Genomic DNA, 13619 nt, shown 5'->3' on the forward strand with positions numbered 1-13619 from the left:
GAATAATCCAAGGAAAGTATTGGAAAATGGAAAGAGAAGGACAAACTTTATTTTTATAAAAGGAAAAAAAAATCCCCATGTGCTTCCTTGGGTCAGAGCAAACTTTATTTTCCTCCTTTCCTGCCTTCCTCATTCCTTCCCTTTCCCCTCCCCTTCCTTCTCTTCCCTCTTTCTTTCCTTCCTTCCTTTCTTCCTTTCCTTCGTTTCCTTTTTTCCTTACTTTCCTTCCTTTTTCTTTCCTTTCCTTCCTTTCTCTTTCCTTTTCTTCCTTTATCCTTCCTTCCCTCTTCCCCTCCTCTCCCTCTTTCTTTCCTTCTTCTCCTTCTCCTTCTTTCTTTCTCTCTTTTAATTTTTATTGTGAATGTAACAAATGTCAAACAAAACAGATATTTCTATATACATATTGTAGAACAAAAACAGAGGACCACATTTCTTTTTTCTTATTTCATTTTTATTCTGAATTTAATAAATGCCAAACAATATGGACATTTCCACATATATACAATATAACAGAAAAGGAGGACCATATTTCCTTCCTTTTTTCTTTTTTCTTTTTATTTTCTTTCCTTCTTCATTTCATTTTTATTTTGAACTCAACACTGATGAAAACAGACATTTCTAAATACATATGGAAAAAAGAGGACAATATATAAAACTAAATATCTTCATTTTATATAGCTTGCATTTCATGTTAAATATATAATTAGTTCAATATGTAGCTTTCAAAGTTGTCCAGATTGTCTGTGCTTTTGGAATTTTCTCCTGCTTTCTTTTTTTCTTTTAAAAAAAAAATTTCAATGCAACTTTTTTCTTTTTTTTTCTTTCTTTCTCACTTCACCCCCACTCCCATTTCCATCTTTCCTATTCTTTCAATATCTTCTCTCATTTTTTTCTCCCACCCTAAATGGAAGAAAAACAAAGCCCTTGTAACAAATATGTGTCATTAAGCAAAACAAATTTCCACAATGGTTATATCCAATAATTAACATTTTAATTCATCTTTAATCTGTGATCTTTTTGTAGATAGTCATTCCATCTGTCAGAAGTCTCAAGTATTAAATTTTATTTCTTAATAATGTTGTCATTTCATAAATTGATTTTACCACTGTCGTCAGTTCTTGAAGATCTTCCCAGGTTTCTTAGAAACAGGTAATTTTGCTATTTCCCATGTATAATAATATTCCATGATATTCACATATTTTAATTTATTAGTGATTCTCCAGTAGATGGGTTTTCTTTAGTTTCTAGGTCTTTGGTACTATTAAAAAAATCTGCTACACACACACACATACATACACACACACCCTTAGAGATGGTATAATTAGGTCAAAGAGAACAGTTACTTTTAGGATAGAATTACAAACTGTTTTCCAGATTAGATAGACCAATTTACAGCCTCACCAATAAAACATCAATATGCCTGATTTTCCATAGTTCTTCCAATAATTGGAATTTTTCATTTTTTCATCTTTAACAATTTGATAAATATAAGTAGAGACTCAGAGTTGTATTAGTTTATGTTTACTTATAACTGATTTGAAGACTTTATTTCATCTTTCTATTGATAGTTCAGATTTCTTCCATTAAGAATTGACTACTCGGGATCACTATGTGGTACAGTGGCTAGAACACCAACCCTGAAATCTGGCGAACCTGAGTTCAAATCAAGTCTCAGATACTTAACACTTCCTAGCTGTGTGACCTTGGGCAAGTCACTTAACCCTAATTGCCTGGGGGGGGGGGGGGAAAGAATTCACTACTTATACTTTAGATACCTTTTTTTCTATTGTATCTTATCTTATAAATTATAATTTCCTCCTAATATATCTTGGAAATGAGACTTTTATCAGGAAAATTTTTCTCAAAGTTTTTTTCCAAGTTGTGTCTGTCTGTCTGTCTGTCTCTCTCTCTCTCTCTCTCTCTATATATATATATATATAATATATATATATATATATAATTATTATTATTATTATTATTTCTTTCTTTCTGCAAGAGCTTTTTACTTTTACATAATAAAAATTGTCCATTTTATCTTCTATTATCCTTTCTACCCCTTATTTGGTCATAAAGTATTATCCTCTTATCCATACATCTGAAATGTAGTTCCTTTCTCACTCTTTTAATCTGCTTTTATTGTTGCTTTCTATTTCTTTCTATTTTCTCAGTTGCTTTTGTCATATAGTGAATCTTTCTCTAAATTTCAAGACTATAAGTATATAAAACATGGTACATATATAAAAAAAGATAACTCACTAGTCCTTCTAATTTTGATTCAGTCATGAAACAGAGACATCACCTTCTTGACAAGGGTCTATATAATCAAAGCTGTTTTCCCATTAGCAATGTGAGAGTTGGATTGTAAAGAAAGTTGGGGTAGAAAACTAAAACTTTTAAATTGTAATTCCAGAAAATACTTTTGAGAATTATTTGGACAGCAAGAAGATCAAATCAGTCAATGCTTAAATAATTTCATTTAAGCTATTCACTGGAAGGACAAAGATTGTTCTAAGTACTTTGGTCACATAATGAGAAAACAGAAGTCATTGGGGATCCCAGTTCCTTCTTAAATTATACATTTCACCAGTTCTTATAGCACAATAATATTCAGTCACATCCATATACCATAATTTGTCTAGCTATTCCAATAGGGCAAAGCTTCTAAAACTGTGGGTTGTAACCCTATAGAAAGTCATGTAATTGTGGGGGTTTTGAAATTTTGATTTGTTATCAAATTTGAAAATTTGATTTGTGGACCTATACCTATATAAAATTTATATATACCTATATAAAAATTTCTTAGGTAAAAAGGGATCACGAGTGAAAAAAGCTGTGCTAAACACTGTACACCTACAATCTTAATTTATCCTCATAACGACCCTGTAAGATAGTGTTATTATGAATCCAATTTTACAATTGAAGAAATTGAGGCAGACAGAAGTTCTGACTTGCTCTATAGCATAGATTTGAATTTAGATCTTCCTGAGTTCAGGCCCAGCATGTCTCTACTGTTCAACCCCACCAATTTTAACAGCTTAAAATGCTTATATTTCTTCTTTTGAAAACCAGTCACAGCTTCTAGCCATTTATATGTTGGGAAATAATTCTTAAGTTTGACTCATTTACAGTTTCTTTGGAATGAGAGTTTTATCAGAGAAACGGTTAGAAAGATTTTTTTTTAGTTACCCTTCTAATTTCTACTACATTAGATTAATTCAGGCAAAAATCTTTTAAAATGTATGTGACAAAAATTTCCATTTTATTTTTTGTGATCTTTTCTATCCCCTGTTTAGTTATAGGCTCATCTTCTATTCATAGATTTAAGGAGTATTTTTTCTTTTGTTCCCCTAATTTGTTTATAATGTGACTTTTAATACTTTAGTCATATATCCATTTGGAGCTTACCTTGGTATATGGTGTGAGGTGTTGATCTAAAACTTAATTTCTGCCAGATTTTTGTCCAATTTTCCTAGTATTTTTTTTTTGTCAAATATGCAATCCTTCTCCCAGTTACTGTTCTTTGGGGTGGTCAGGCACTATGCTACTACTTTTTTAAAGTTCTATATGTTATATTCTTAAGCTCTTCCACCGATCAACCCCCTTTTTTGTAGATCCAGTAGCAAAACATTTTAATTATTACTGCTTTAAAGTACAAATTGTTTTTTGACTTATTCTTTAGGAATGTTATTTAGTTGCCAAAGAATTTATAATATTTTCTTCAAAGATCTTTTATTGAATTTTTTCTGCATTGTAGTCAGTAAATTATATAATATTTCTGCTTTCCTGAACTTTTTGAAGTTTTTATGTCCCATTACATGGTCTTTTTTTTAAGGTTACATTCATGCCTGATAAACATATTAATATTTTTCTCTTCCCCTTTAATAATATTGTTTTTTAACTTCCTTCTTGTTTACTCTTTTTTAGATTTGTCATAGTCTGAAGGGTATACATTCAGGCCCCCTACCATTATGATTTTGTTTATTTCTCCCTATGATTCAATGAACTTTTTTCATTAAGTATTTAGCTATTAATTATTGATATTTATTATTTGTCTATGATGCCTTAGCGCATGATATTGTGTTCTTATTTATTCCCTTTTATCTTTTCTATTATTATTTCTATTATTCCTATTTCCTGAAATCTTAATTATTAATCTTCTTTTTTTGAGCATAACATATTTGGTTTTATCCCCTCATTTTACTTCATGAATATTCATCTTTCAAGGATTTTACCTTTTTGTAAACAACATATTGTGAGACTCAGTTTTCTAAACTCTTCTGCTATCCTTTTCCATTATGTGGATGAGTTGATCTCATTTCATGATGAATAAGTTTTTTCCTCTCCAGTCTCATTCCTCTCTACAAAGAAGATAAAGGTGATGAAAGTGGAGTTTGCCTAACAATTGTGATCTATAAATGATGCAATTTGTTTTGGCTTTGTGGCCTCTTTTTATATGATTCTTGAAGTTCTGAAAGGACAAAAAAGAAATCTGAAAGGATACTTGCCTTTTCTCCCACTATTACATACCAACAATTCATCCTCATGTGATCCTTTCAAATTGATCAAATTTTTCCCTTTTCTCCTACATTTTCATTTCAAAGTCTATCTAGGTATGATCTTCCTATAAGAAAAGTTTTGAGATCTTTTATTTCATTAAGGTGATTTTTTTCAGGTTTCTTTTGGATAAATTATTCTTGATTGTAAGCCAAGGTCATTTGCCTCTTCTTTATAGTGGCAATTACTAAGTCTTCTGTGATCTTGTTTTCTTTCTGCATACTTGAAAATTTTATTTTTGGCTCCATGGTGTATATCTTTTTTGATGTGGAGGCACCAGATTTTAGTTATAATGTTCCTGGGACAGTTCATTTTAGGATATTTTTCAGGAAATAACTAGTGGCTTCTTCCCATTTTCAATTTGACCCTTGGTTCTAAGAGATCTGAATAGTTTTCAGATATGACTTCTTGAAGTATAATTTCTAAACAGTTTTGTTAATGATTTTTAGTACTCCAATGACTTCTCCATAACAAGTTTTCCATATTAGCTTTTAAAAAAGAATTTCTTCTGTTTTCTAATCTTTTGATTTTGTGATATTTCTTGTCTCCTGGAACTGTTTTCTGTCAAGTTAGGTTTGTCATCATATATTTTGTCTTTAATTCTTCTTGCCATTTTTTCCTCCCAAGCTTTACCAGTATGTATTTCTTATTTTGTGTCCTTTAGGTTTTTTTATAATTCTTGTGGCCAAAAAATTTTTCCACAGAGGTTTATTGTGAGAGTATTCTCTTCTTCACAGTTAACTCCTGAATATCTCTCAATTCAAGTTATTTCTTTGTAGTACTTAGTATTTTCTTCTGTTTAGTCATATTTCCAACCTTAGTTTTTGAATTAGAATTTTGTGCTCCATTCCTGTACTTCTGGATGATATTGTTAGGTCCTGCTTGATCCTGAGTTTAGTAACTAAAACTAAACCTCACTATCTGTAGGAATTGTTGAGATTATTATTGCTGTGAGTTGGATTCAAGTTGCTTAGATCCTGGGTCAGTGGGCTGCATGGATGCTGGTCTAGTCCTGTTTTCTACAGTGGTTGGCAACCTTAGGTCACCTCTTCTTGAGCAGTTCTTGCCCTATATCTTGTTGGAATTAGGCCCTTGGGTTACTTCACATCAGCTCTAGATGTTACTTTGACCCTTTATCTTGCATTGCTTGGTGTTGTTGCCCTTGGAATCTCCCACACTGGATATGTCTACAGCAATCAATTGGGTCCCTGAGTAATCTTGAGCTGGCCCTGTCTACTAGCATTGATGGGGCCACTGTGTTGTCCATATGAGACTCTGCTGTGGCTTTTTCCCCTAGTGCAGGACCAAGCTGTTTTAAATTTCACATTTTACCTACCATCTGCTCAAGTATTCAGCAGCATTCTGGCATCCTTTTTGTGGAGTTCTGGACTAGATGGAGGAGTTTGTAGCTTATAGGAGGAGTATATGGTTTGTAATTTGTTCTCCTTGATTTTCTTTTATCATTGTTTCTTCTGGTGAATTTTTAGAGTTTTCCTGGGCTATCTGTGTATGAACTGGATTCCTAGGAGTTCTAACATACCACTGTCTTCCCACAACTCCCCAGAATAAACTTGGGATAAAAAAAATTTATGTGTCACATCAGTCAACCCAAATCTCCTGAGATTATAGAAATCCTGAAATAGAGCCTGGTGCCTGGTACCATCAATCTACTTGATTCACAACACCTCCATTATTTATGTTAATATTCAGTATATCTAAAGGCAGAGAAATCATTATGCAGTCCTAAGGGAATCTAGATTAATAAGTTCCTTTGCCTGTTCACATTGTATTATTACTAGTAGATTATTGCTTTCTTCTATATGTTTTAAATTTGATAAAAGTGACTATTCAGATAAAGAGTTCATCAGAGTGAAAATGAAAAGTGATTGGTAGGCTCATCCATGCTTGTCTTTGAGGATTTAACAAAATAATTTAAATCTTATTAATTCCCAGACAATTATTTGTCCAGAATATAGGCAATGTCAGAAGAGGGAATATCTTGGGTTCTGTTCAGAAATAAGAAGAGACAGAGATTCAAACTATGACTTTTTTGTATTTAAATCTCTAGCCCAGTGGCCTTATATAGTTGTATGTTGGTTTTAAGTTCATACTCCTCATCCACCTGCATGAACTCTATATACATTTTTTCCCACAAATAACAAATTCTTTTTTTGTCTGAACAATAGGACGAAGAGCTGAATGATGTGATTCAGGGAATTATGGGCAATCCAAAGCATGTTTTGGGAATCTTTCCTGAAATATTTCTTTACTGAAAACCTTTCATAGTTGACTCAAGTATTGCCAATCAGCATTGTACTGGAACTATCCATATTTTATTTCAATTCAATTGAACACCGAATGTTTGTTTAATTATTTAATTTTGGAATAATGTAGCAGAAATCACTTAAAATAGTACAGGTGACATTTAATTTAATGACTTGATTAAAGCATTTCTAAAGCACATTCCTAGAAATGTAAGTTGACAGGTGTCAGGTATGTCTTTCTCTCTGAATTGGCATTGAAGACACAGTAATCCTCCTCTTTTTAGGATAGAAGACAACAATGGATCACCCCAGTTTAGACTTTATCACTTCTGGCCATCCTCAAATCACTTTCTTCATTCATTCTACCTCTTCAGTGACAATCAAAATTTTCCAGGTTACATTCAATTCAGTTCAGCTATCATTTAAGTTCCTACTATAAGCCAGGCACTGTATTAAGCAATGTAGATTCAAAGACAAAACTATAACACTCCTTACTCTCAATGAGGTTACATTTCATTTTAGAGAAACAGCATGGATGTTGACATATAAAATACATAATCAAAAGTCATCAGAGTAGGACAGGACAAAAAACCTTAACAATTATAGGAATCATGAAAAGTCTCAAAAAAGAAAGGTGGCACTTGAATTGTGAGTCTTTGCTTGACTTTTTTTGTGTGTTTAGAGGAAATAAATAGCTGTCCCATTCCTGATCTTCATTATACAGCATGTACCTTTCTGTTCTACCATTTATAGAAGATCCTAAGTAGGAGTCAAATCTAAAATTTACATAATTTTCTCTGAGACTGAGGTATAAAGAGAAAAAGAGCGCAAGGAAGAGTGGGTTTGGACCTTTCTTATAGGTGGTCAGGTATTGAACCTGATTCACATGCATGGCTCCACAGCCAAGGTCAAATCCTTCTCAAAGGAGAAGATGGAGCCCCAATCTCCTAAGCCCAGGAGCAGTTAGTACTATTTCATATGGAATGCATGTAAATCAAGGAGACAGACATGTAATGAAATAGTCATTTCATGATAGATCATTTAAATGGAAATGGAATTTTTCTCAGCTCTAGCAAGATTTTGTTTCATATCATTCCTATGACAAAAGCTGGACAAATTCCTTAGCCTCTTAGTGTTAGAAACATATTTGTAAGATTATAAATTATAGAGAAGTTGCCAAGTTGCATTAAGACAGTGAAGGAGTTTTCTCATATACTAGTTCCTTATGCTAATGAAAATGAGACTAGTACCTTTCCCTAGTCTAGCAAAAGTAGCAAAATAGACTCATGATATTGAATCAGAATTAATTTGAGAAAATGGCCCCAAAACACTTTTTTAGTTTGAAATCCATAATCCTACCTCTAATTTTTACCTCTGAGGCGGGATGTGGTAATATACTTATTGGACCCAATTGAGGAATCTTATTCCCAAATGCTTTCTATTTCAAGTATATTTATAGGAGTGGGGAGGGAAAGCTGGGAAAGAACTTAATAATGTCTATTAAGACAAACAGAATGAAAAATACAATATTGAAAACATTTACATTTTAATAGTGAAATAATAGCAATAATTTTTACTTGTTCTATGTCCTTTTAGGACTTCTTTTCCATCTGTATTCACATTAGGTATTACTGGTGTTTTTTAAAATAATCACACTTCCTTTGTATTAATTTTTTTTTTATTTTTCATCATTTTGTATGGAGTTTTCCCATATTTCTCTGTATTCTTCACATTCATTCATTTCATCCATTTTTATATATGTGGATGGATGGATACATATATGCATATGAATATGTATATCAATATTACAGAAATATTTTGTTATATTGATCCAGCATAACATTTATCCATCTTCCAATTGGTAGAGATTGAAACTGGCCAGAGGACCTCACTAGTATAGGTCAGGTAGCAGTATTCCAACTTCTTATGTTTTCTTCCAACTTTTAAGCCTTTGTTTTGAAAGCTTTGCACTGTTCATTTCCTTATCTTAGTACGATCAGTCAAACCTTGACATTTATCTGTTCTATAATGCGGGTCAGTCCTTGGTTTTGTGAATAGACTGATATGTTTGTGCTGAATCATACTGTTTAGTGTATCAAATATTCATCCTCTGACCTTTTGCCACTGAATTCTACTAGGGCAGGGCTGGGGGTGCTGAGCAATGATTAGGTATCTCCTTCTTGGTAGAAACTTTGCCAACATTTGTACCACTGGGCATCCCAGAATTTGAAAATCATGGATGAATGCATTGATGAAATGGCACATTGGGGCAGTGTGTGTCCTTGGTCTAATAAAGCTGATGTCATCCATTGCAAGAAAACCCAGTGGCACATTCGTTGGCTCAATCTGACAAGGGAGAGTATGTATACCAGTTGACCAACCTAACTGATGACAGTATACACAGGCATACAACTATAGATGTAAATTGTTTAAAATTTTTCACTATTACAAATAAAACAATTATAAATGCCTTTTGACAAGATATGATGATTATTCCTCTTAAAAAGCATAGCTTAGCTAAGTTTGCAGAGGACCAGTATCAAAGCTTTAGCTTCCCTTTTTCCAGTCACAGAATCCCCTGAAGTTAATCCAATGAAGCATAGAAGTCTATTAGTCTGCATATATGGAGTAAATACCCACGATTCTTGTCATGGATCTTTGCAGTATAAAATTTATAATTCTGGTACTGGGATCACAGGGTCAAAGGATATAATCAGTCTTGTAATTAATTCTATTACACACTGATAACTTGTTCTTCAAAAAGATTATGCCAATCTACATTTTCCCAGCATTGTAATAGAGTTCCTCTTTCCTTATAGCCCTACCAAAATGCATCATTTTTAAAAACCAATCTAATGGGAGTAAGATGCTACCTCAAGGTGGATTTAATTTGCTTTCCTCTGGTTATAAAAAAAGTTTGAACTATTTTCAATTAAGCATCAGCAAAGTGTTTTCCTAACTTACAAAAGTGAGCATTCACATCTTTTGATTACATCATTCATTGAGAAATGAATATTCAATTCAGTCCAATAGATGTGTGTCAGTTGAGTCTTATATGCAAGGTACTGTGCTAGATGCTGGGGATACAGAGGCATAAGTAAAATTTTCCTGTCCTCCACATGCTTGCATTCTCTGGGGGCATACAATATGTATAAAGAAATGGGTACAATGTAATTTGAGGATGAGAAAAAATAGGGTGAAACAGAAAATGTGCTCCATTTGGAATTAGATGTCATGGATTTCAATCCTGACTCTGACTTAGACAGTTCACTTTATATGTTTGAGGATTGCTTCATCTGTAAAATGAGAGTTGGACCAGATGACCTTTAAAGACCCTTTCACTTTTCAGTTCATGATGTTATGAACTAACAGCTATGGAAAGGATGGAGATGGAGGGACAAGAGATGGATCAGCAGAACCTTTTCGCTGAAGTGAAACCAAGCTGAATCTCCAGGGAATGAGGAAGAATCAAGTTGAAAAGAGAGTATTGGAGATATGGGAGACAGCTAGTGTAGAGACCCCCAGAGCAGGTGGGAGATAGAATGCTTAATTCAGAGATTAGCTAACAAACCAATTTGGCTGCAAAGGGAGTGATTGAAAGAGAATAATAAGAAATGAGGCTGGAGAGGTAAATTGAAGACAGATTATAATGAGTTTTAAATGCCAGCAGAAGGATTTGCATTTCATTAAAGAAACAGCAGGGAAGCACCAAAGATTTTTGAGCTGGGGAGTGACATGATTAAACCTGTGTTTTAGGAACATTATTTTGGCATCTGTATGAAGTATGAATTGGAAAAGGAAAATTAAAATCAGGGAGACCAATAGGAGGCCATTACAATAATGGCCTGGTTCAAGAGAATGGAATGGATGTCAGACATGGATAGGTAGAATTGAAAAGACTTGGAAAGTGATTGGATATGGAGAGAGAAAGGAAAAAGTCAAGGATAACTTAGAGGTTGCATGCTTCTGTGTCTGGGAAGATGGTCAACAGAAAAATGTTTAAAAGGAAAGAAAAAAATTTAAGAAAATAAAGGGAAAAAAGGAAACCTTTTTTTAAGTTTCAAGGAGTGATTCAGGGGCAAATAGTGGACAATAAGTACTTTTGTGAATGTCTATCAATTTCTTACAGACTGTGTATTGGTTTATCAGATATTTTAACATATTTCCTACAAATAATTCCTCCCTCCCCCACCCCATTTCTTTTTGCCTTATCAACTAATGCTTTCACATATTAATAAGCAGGAGAAAGACAGTGCTTGAAGATAATGGACTTTGGGGGAATTGGCAGGGTTCAGAAGCAGTCATAGGAGATCCATTGGCAACCCAGCTTCTAAGACCCTAGAAAGCCCAGAAATACGAGGATCACTGGACAAAGATATGTACAAAGAGGAAACATTTTTCTTATCTTTGGCAAGGGAAGGTTTTAGTTATTGCATGTAGACACAATGATCCTCTCAAGGCAGACCAACTATTCTTTCTAGGGTATAAGGCATAAAGGCCTACTAAGAGATCCTTGGGTTCAGAGGGCTTTGTCTATGAACAAGAGAAGGTAGTAGCTTGAACAAATCCTGAAAGTAGCTTACCCTGTACTTGGACTCAGAAAATCTGGGAATAACTCTTGATTCTGACATTTAACCACTTGGAGCTTTCATTTCCTTAATTATAAAATGGAGAAAAGAGTATCTGCACTACTTATCTTCCAAAGTTGTGAGGAAAGCACTTTGTACATCCATAGTATCTTATATATTGGGAGTTATTAGTATTATTTCTCCTGAGAGACAATGTTCCACTTGTTCAAATTCAGGAAAGAGCTTTTCTCATCTCAAGGAATGGAAAAAAAAAACATAAAAGAGTGAGGGTGAGAGGGGAGATCTGAGTTTTTTTGGTTTATTGTTTATTTAAAACCTGAAATTTTAAGTGTCCCTTGTGAGGTGGGAATGGGAAAGGAAGGTGGTGTAAAAAGATTAAAACGGATTCCTTTGGACTTTTTGTTCAACTAATCATATAACTGCTTTACTAAGTTCTTTCTTATTTATCAGTTTGTAAAAAAAAATGTAGAAGATGACTGAATTTCAAGAAGAGTATTTTAAAAGCATCCTCCTCAAGATGCACTCATTCTATTTCTTGTCTATTTTAGAAATAAAACATAATTAGCTATAAACAGAACAGTTTCGTTTAATGTAAATTTTCCCTCTGTGTGGGAAATTTAGTTAATATATAATTAATTGTTTCCTGAAATAATATTGGTTTTCTCATCTTGTTAAAAATAAAATATGTATAAGCTTACATAGCTTGCTTAGTAACTGAATTATTGGTGCTATAACATAAAAACCTCACCTGCCACTTTTTGGATCAGTTGAACAGAATAATGTCTTGTTCTCATCCCTGTTGGTCCTCACAGCCTGAGAGCAACTTATTCTATACTTAGATTCAGAAAACTTGGATATGACTCTTGATTCTGACATTTAACCATTCAGAAATGAGAAGAATATTTGAACTTCCTGTCTCCCCAAGTAGTGAAGAAAATACTTTGCATATCTTAAAATGTGCTATATATGTGTGTGTGTATGTATTTATATATGTATATATATACACACATATATACATACATATGAGTTATTAGCATTATTTCTCCTGGGAGACAATGTTTCACCCTGTTCAGGATCAGGGAAGAGCTTTTGTTGATCCAAGGAAAAGCTTCTAAACAAGTTGAGATTTAAAAAATGGAATAGGTTACCTTGTGAAGTATTGATTTCCTTATTACTATACTCCGTTTTCATGTTGGACTTCCAATTCCAGGGCTTTTTCCAGGGCTTCCAATAAAGTATTTTAAAATAGTCTCCTAGCTTCTTATGGATTATTATTTATTTATTTTAAAATTCTACTTAAATTCTATTTTAAAATTCTATTTATTTAAAAATTCAGTTAGCTTCGATCTAATGCCTAAATTTGGTGCCAGTTCCTAGTTCTAAAGTGCAATGTTCATATGACAGATCTCTTGTGTATTCTGGCCCATCCACATTTCCCCCTACCAACCTGCTGAATTTGATTGTTAATGGATTTCTCATTGACTCCTTCAGGGCCAATTCCTAAAGGCCAAGTCCAATTAACTTCTCAATGGAATTATAGAATTTTAGGAGTGGAAAGAATCTTTGAGATTATCTAGTTCTTTTTTTAATCTGGGGAATTCCCTAAATGGAAAGTCTTTCCATCAATACATACTGGTAGAGCTCTGCTCAAGTACCATCTTCAGCTGAAGACTTTCCCTGTTCCTTCCAACTGACAGTATCCCTAGCCCCGAAATTATATCTGGCTAGATTGTAAGTTCCTTGAGGATAGAGACTGTGTTTCTCTTGTTTTTGCCTACTCATGACCTAAAACTATTCTTAGCATATAGTAAGCACTTAATAAATTTCTGTTAATTGACTAAACAACCTATGGTCTTAGAGCTTAGACATATTGAGAGGTTAAGTGACTTCTGATGGTCAGGCAGTTGGTATCATAGGCAGAACTTGAGTCTGTCTGACTTCAGGACTGACCTTGAGTGCATTATGTGTTCATAACATTTTGGATTTAGAGCTGGCAGGGAACTTTGAGATTGTTTAGTCCAACCCCCTTATTTTATTTTTTTATAGTATTTTATTTTTCCATAAACATGTAAATATAGTTTTCAACAATCATGTTTGGTGAGGCATTTGGGGTTAATTCCAATAATGTGTTTTAAAATAATCTCCTAGTTTCTTATGGATTATTATTTTTATTTTAAAATTGTACTTCAATTTTATTTTAAATTTCTATTAA

This window comes from Antechinus flavipes, chromosome 5 (assembly GCF_016432865.1).
Source record: "Antechinus flavipes isolate AdamAnt ecotype Samford, QLD, Australia chromosome 5, AdamAnt_v2, whole genome shotgun sequence".
NCBI lineage: Eukaryota > Metazoa > Chordata > Mammalia > Dasyuromorphia > Dasyuridae > Antechinus > Antechinus flavipes.